A 7480-nucleotide genomic window follows, 5' to 3' on the forward strand; every position below is an offset into this window, starting at 1 on the left:
AGCCTTGACATACTCCTTTTCCTATTTGGAACCAGTCTATTGTCCCATGTCCAGTTCTAACTGTTGCTTCCTGACCTGCATAGGTTTCTCAAGAGGCAGGTCAGGTGGTCTGGTATTCCCATCTCTTTCAGAATTTTCCAGAGTTTATTGTGATCCACACAGTCAAAGGCTTTGGCGTAGTCAATAAAGCAGAAATAGATGTTTTTCTGGAACTCTCTTGCTTTTTCGATGATCCAGCAGATGTTGGCAATTTGGTCTCTGGTTCTTCTGCCTTTTCTAAAACCAGCTTGAACATCTGGAAGTTCACGGTTCATGTATTGCTGAAGCCGGACTTGGAGAATTTTGAGCATTACTTTACTAGCGTGTGAGATGAGTGCAACTGTGTCGTAGTTTGAGCATTCTTTGGCATTGCCTTTCTTTGGGATTGGAATGAAAACTGACCTTTTCCAGTCCTGTGGCCACTGCTGAGTTTTCCAAATTTGCTGGCATATTGAGTGCAGCACTTTCACAGCATTATTTTTCAGGATTTGAAATAGCTCAACTGGAATTCCATCACCTCCACTAGTTTTGTTCATAGTGATGCTTTTTAAGGCCCACTTGACTTCACATTCTAGGATGTCTGGCTCTAGGTGAGTGATCATGACTTCACATTCCAGGATGTCTGGCTCTAGGTGAGTGATCACACCATCGTGATTATCTTGGTCATGAAGATCTTTTTTGTATAGTTCTTCTGTGTATTCCTGCCACCTCTTCTTAATATCTTCTGCTTCTGTTAGGTCCATATCATTTCTGTCCTTTATTGAGCCCATCTTCGCATGAAATATTCCCTTGGGATCTCTAATTTTCTTGAAGAGATCTCTAGTCTTTCCCATTCTGTTATTTTCCTCTATTTCTTTGCATTGATCGCTGAGGAAGGCTCTTTCTCTTCCTGCGTTATAGTTTATTGTAAAATATTGAGTATAGTTTCCTGTGCTAAACAGTCAGTCCTTGTTGTTTCTCTGTTTTGTATAGAGTAGTCTGTATATGTTAATCCCAACCTCCTAACTTTTCCTTCCCCTTTCCCTTCTTTCCTCTTTGGTAACTGTAAGTTTGTTTCCTACGTATAGACCTTTTTTCATACCGTGATTTTTCATGGAAAATGCTCCACCATCAACCTCTCCCAATAGGAAACCTAAATCCCCTCCTTGCCTGCTCTCTTTCCCCACACCACATTAAAGTCCCCAGCAAGCCATTTTGATGGGACTTCACCCAGGATCTGAATCTGCCAGCCTGTGCCCCTAGCCACACATGGCTGTGTTCCAGACCACCCTGTCTCTGACCTGGTGTCTGCCCACTGCCTTCCTCCATCCTGACTCTGCTATAAATGCTTCTTCCAGCTAGGTGAGCATCTGAGAAGTATCTTGGTTAGAGTCCAGCACATCTGCTTGGACCCTTGCTGGGTTCCCAGAGCTGAGCACAGTGCTTGACCCCTGGAAAGAAATCCATCAATACTTACCACTGGATTGATTCCTAGCTGCAGATACCATGGGCTCCTTCACTGGATGTGACAAGCCCAAATCATGCTAATGAGAAAATCAGATAATTCATTGGCTCCTGGGCCTGAGTGGTCTAGAAGTGAAATTTGACTATCTCTAGAGATACAATAGTTTCTTTTCCTGAGTACACAGACTGGCTTCTTTCAGGCATGTCTTATCAGCTTGTTGATCCCTGCAGAAAAGCAAAGACTTTTCTGGAAGCTCTAAGGGAAGTTACCAGGGCCAGGCTTGTCCGCCTTTGGAGAGTGGGCACCAGTCCTACCTGATGGGGAAGAGGAGTTCTGGAGGCTAGTGGGCTATTCCTCCCTGCCTGTCCCCTCCCCACTCCTACCTCGCTTGGCAGTGGTAAAGAGAGAAGACAGGAAATCTGGAGAGAGGAGTTAGATCTGGAAATCTGGAGAGAGACAGAACCAAACAGAGGTTCTGTCTGGAAGTTCTGTTTGCTTTGGATTGTTGAGTCCATGAAAGCAGATCTATGTCTTTACAGAGGAAGTGAGGGAACATTTGTCAGGGCATATTTGATAAATGTGAAAAGCCAAGTGTAGGAGGGTGTGTTATTTTGATTGATGACAGCATACTCATATCAGTGTCAAAAACATATTAGGAAGATACAAAACTCCATCATCTCTTAATAATAGAAATAAAATAGGTTCAATTAAAATGCTTGCTGCTCTTTTTCAAGCGCAGGACCAAATGACATAAACCAAAGGTTCTTATGCTCCTCAGAAAAGAAGAACAACAAATCTGTTAGAAAAACAATTTGCAAAATACTCATTAGTCCAAAAGCATCCCTGAGAATTCTGCCTCCAGGCCTCTAATGGGCCATGAAACTTGAATTCAATAAAAAATGATTTAACCGTCAAGCGGGTGAACTGGGTAGACGTCGGCTTCCTTACTCTCTCATTATGGAGTTTATTTTTTGGAAGCTGTTTGTGTAAATGCTATTTGTTTTACTGAAGTTCAAAGAAGCTTTGTGTGAAAATGGTATTTTGTTTCACGGAAGGTGCTGGTACTGGCTGAACTGCTGTCCATCTTCCCTGCTATTCTCTGCCACCCTCCCTCCCCCAGGGGGTCCTGGAAACTTCAGCCCCCAGTGCTACGATTCCCGGGTGTGAGCAGTAGTCAGCCAGTCTGGGGAATTCTGAGGGCTCATATATTAGATTCTTGCTTTCCAATCCATTAATTTTGTTGTTTCTAGGCCTGCTGGGAGCCCTGTTGCTGCTTGTAAGAATAACATCTCTGCTGATGCTTTGGGCATCTGTTAGCCAGGCAGCTGTTTTCCAGACATTCTATCTCCACAGCATTGCTGGCCTTTGTGTGTCTTTGTGTGGTGGACCCAGTTTTATACTGACTTCATAGGAGGGTGTGAGCATCTTCCTCAAGGGTGGGGCACCACTCACCTCTCTTCTGGGAATACTGAGCCCATCCTCTGACATGAGAGAAGGTGGAAAATCCTTCCCAAGCATTTTACAAAGAATCAAAGGAATCTGTTCAGGACACAGTGGTTTGGAATTTTCTTCTAATAAGTTGTCATCTCACACCTCCAATGAGAAGCCATCCAGGAACCAGGGCCTGGGCGGCGGCTTGCTGACACACTGAAGGGATTTGGAGTCTTGTGCCTAATGGAGGCTGGGAGAGCAGCAGACTGGTTGGAGAGGTAGGTGGACAGGTGGTTAACCTGTATCAGCTCACCTTTGGTCCCAGGGGATTCAGGTGCTTGATCAGCATGTGCAGGCCCAACTGCCATTTAATTGGCTAGTGCTTGCTTCTCTCCTACTAGGTCTGATGTATCTTCCTGCAGGTGATCAGACAGTTCAGGGGGGTTGGAGGTCCATGTGACATGGCAGAGAGGGTAAGAACTCTACCTTTAGAGAGATAAGAGCTTTGGAATTCAGTCCTGCTTATCAGCTGGGTAACATTTGAAAATTTACTTAACTTCTTTGACCCTCCATTTCATAATTAAAAAATGCAAATAAAAAGGCCTACCTCTTTACCCTGTTTTCATAGTGGCAGTATTCACAATAGCCAAAACATGGAAGCAACCTCGATGTCCATTGACAGATGGATGGAAAAAGAAGTACATATTCCCAGGTGGCACTAGTAATAAAGAATCCACCTACCAGTGCAGGAGACACAGAGATGTGGGGTCCATCCCTGGGTTGAGAAGATCCCCTGGAGGAGGAACTGGCAACCTGCTCCAGTAGTCTTGCCTGGAAAATTTCATGAACAGAGGAACCCGGTGGGCTATGGTCCATAGGGCTGCAAAGAGTAGGACATGACTGAGTGTGCGTGTGTGGGCACGCATGCACCCCCCGCCCCCCAACACACACAATGAAATAGAACCCAACCATGAAAAAGAATGAAATAATACCATTTGAAGCAACATGGATGTACCTGGAGATGATCATACTAAGTGAAGTAAATCAGATAGAGAAAGACAAATGCCATATGTGAAATCTAAAATAGGACACAAATGAACTTCTCTATGAAACAGACTCACAGACAGAGAACAGGTTTGTGGTTACCCAGCAGGAGGGGGTTGGGGGAAAGATGGATTAGGCATTTGGAACTAGCAAATGCAAACTAATGCATAGAGAATATATACACAGCAAGATGATATTGTAAAGTACAGGGGACTATATTTGATATCCTGTGATAACCCACAATGGGAAAGAATATGAAAAAAAGAAGACCCACCTGTTAATTTCAGGTATACAACAAAGTGATTAAGCATATATATATATATACACACACACACACACACATACATACACACGTATATATATCTGCCTATCTACATCTATACAAATCTATTCTTTTTCAGATTCTGTTCCCTTATAGGTTATTACAAAATATTGAATATAGTTCCTTGTGCTATACAGCAGGTCCTTGTTGTGTATCAATTTATATATGGTTGTGTGTGTACATTAATCCCAACCTTCGATTTTTTTCTCTTCCCCCTCTGCCCTTTGGTACCCATGGCTATGTCTGTGGGTCTATTTCTGTTTTATAAATAAGTTCATTTGTGTTATTTTTTAAGACTCCACATGTAAGTCATATCGTGTGGTATTGGTCTCTGTCTGACTTACTTCACTTAGGAAGATAATCTCTAGGTCCATCCATGTCAAATGGCGTTATGCCATCCCTTTTTATGGCTGAGTAATATTCCACTGTACACACGTATTGCATGTTTGGGCTCCCCTGGTAGCTCAGCTGGTAAAGAATCTGCCTGCAGTACAGGAGACCCTGGTTCAGTTTCTGGGTTGGGAAGACCCCCTGGAGAAGGGATAGGCTACCCACTCCAGTATTCTTGGGCTTCCCTTGTGGCTCAGCTGGTAAAGAATTTGCCTGTAGTGCAGGAGACCTTGGTTCGATCTCTGCGTTGGGAAGATCCCCTGGAGAAGGGAAAGGTTACCCACTCCAGTATTCTGGCCTGGAGAATTCCATGGACTGTATAGTCCTTAGGGTTGTAAACAGTTGGACACAACTGAGTGACTTTCACTTTCACTTTTTTTTATCCATTGCTCTGTTGTAGGACATTTATGTTGCTTCAACGTCTTGGCTGTTAGTGGGAATGTAAACTGATGCAGCTACTTCATATGGAGGACAGTTAAGAAAGTTCTTTAAAAAACTAAAAATAGAGCTACCATATGATCCAACAATTCAGCTCCTGGGTATACATCCAGATAAATGTTAATTCAAAAAGATACAAGCATACATGCTCATAGCAGCACTATTTACAATAGCCAAGACATGGAAGCAATTATTTATATGAACTCTCCTTTGTTGAAATATGTAGTATGATTTCTGTTTTTCTGGCTAAACCTGGACTCATATAGGATGATGTAAGATGTCAAGAGTTCCTTATTTCAGGAAACAGATCCTCAATGAGGAGACTTAGGAATTGGTTTGGTGGTATCCTTCAGCTTAAGTGCAATGCTGAGCTCTGAGCCACCAGCAATCGGATACTGGAAAGACCTGGGATGCAGTGGCAAGGAGAGTCTCTGCAATGCTGAGCTCCGAGCCACCAGCAATCAGATACTGGAAAGACCTGGGATGCAGTGGCAAGGAGAGTCTCTGAGCTGTCAAGTGATTCTCATGACATTTTATAAACCGAGTGTCTGAATCACATGGCTGCTGCAGGTGGCCACCTGGGTGGTAACAACGATCACAAGCAAGAACTGTGGGTGACATGGCTGCTTCTGAGGGCAGTGAGGCACTTACAGAAAGAGAATGAAGCTCAGCTTTCTGAACTCTGCTCAAATCAGGATCAGAAAGCTGGAGAGCAACTATGACAGCCTTATAATGATATCTTAGGAGGTGAAGTTACCGTGCTCAAGAGATATCTGATCCCCATATTTATTGCAGTGTTACTGACAGCAACCAAGACATAGGAACAACTTAAGTGTCCATAGATGGATGAATGGGTAAAGAAGTTGTGAGATTATACATAATCATATATATGCAGTCAAATGTATTTATTTGTTGCCATTTAGTTGCTCAGTTGTGTCTGACTCTTTCACAACCCTATGGACTGTGGCCTGCCACTCCTCTGGCTATAGGATTTCCTAGGTAAGAATACTGGAGTGGGTTGCCATTTCCTTCTCCAGGGTATCTTACAGATCCAGGGATCAAATTTGTTTCTCCTGCATTGCAGGCAGATTCTTTACCACTGAGCCTCCAGGGAAGCCCAAATATATTTATACTCAGCCCTAAAAATGAAGAAAATCCTGGCATTTATGACAATGTGAATGGGCCTTGAGGGCATTATGTGAAGTCAAATAAGTCAGATAGAGAGAGACAAATATTGTATGATCTCACTTCTATGTGCAATCTAAACAAAACCAAAAATCAAACCACCCCCCGCCAAACCCTCCCAACTCATAGGAAAAAGAGATTGGATTTGTGGTTACCAGAAATAGGGGATGGGGAGATGGGGGATTTGATGAAGATGGTCAAAAGGTACAACTGCTAGTTGTAAGATAAATAAGTCCTGGCATAGAGAACCAACTTGTGGTTGCCAAGCCAGGGTGGTTAGAGGAGGGATGGACCAAGAGTTTGGGGTTAGCAGGTGCAAACTATTACATTTAGAATATGGCAGAAACCAATACAATATTATAAAGCAATTATCCTCCAGTTAAAAATAAACAAACTTAAATAATTTAAAAAAAATAGATGAACAACAAGGACCCTGTTGGAACTCTAGGGAACTATATTTAATATCCTATGATAAACAATAATGGAAAAGAATATGAAAAAGAATGTATGTACATGTATAACTGAATCACTTTGTTGTACACCTAAAACTAGCTCAACACTGTAAATCAACTATATCCCAATAAAAAAATAAAAAAGATAAGTCCTGGGAATGTAACATATAGCTTGATAACTACAATTAACTCTGCTATAAGGTATATTTGAAAGTTGCTAAGAGTAGATCCTTAGTTCAGTTCAGTTCAGTCACTCAGTCACGTCCAACTCTTTGCAACCCCATGAACCGCAGCACGCCAGGCCTCCCTGTCCATCACCAACTCCCGGAGTTCACTCAAACTCACGTCAACCGAGTCGGTAATGCCATCTAACCATCTCATCCTCTGTCGTCCCCTTCTCCTCCTGCCTTCAATCTTTCCCAACATCAGGGTCTTTTCCAATGAGTCAGCTCTTCGCATCAGGTGCTCAAAGTACTGGAGTTTCAGCTTTAACATCGTTCCTTCCAATGAACGCCCAGGACTGATCTCCTTTAGGATGGACTGGTTGGATCTCCTTGCAGTCCAAGGAACTCTCAAGAGTCTTCTCCAACACCACAGTTCAAAAGCATCAATTCTTCGGCGCTCAGCCTTCTTCATAGTCCAACTCTCACATCCATAATGACTACTGGAAAAACCATAGCCTTGACTAGATGGACCTTTGTTGGCAAAGTAACATCTCTGCTTTTTAACATGCTG

This window comes from Bison bison, unplaced genomic scaffold (genome assembly GCF_000754665.1).
Source record: "Bison bison bison isolate TAMUID 2011002044 unplaced genomic scaffold, Bison_UMD1.0 scf7180017864471, whole genome shotgun sequence".
In the NCBI taxonomy this organism is placed as follows: domain Eukaryota; kingdom Metazoa; phylum Chordata; class Mammalia; order Artiodactyla; family Bovidae; genus Bison; species Bison bison.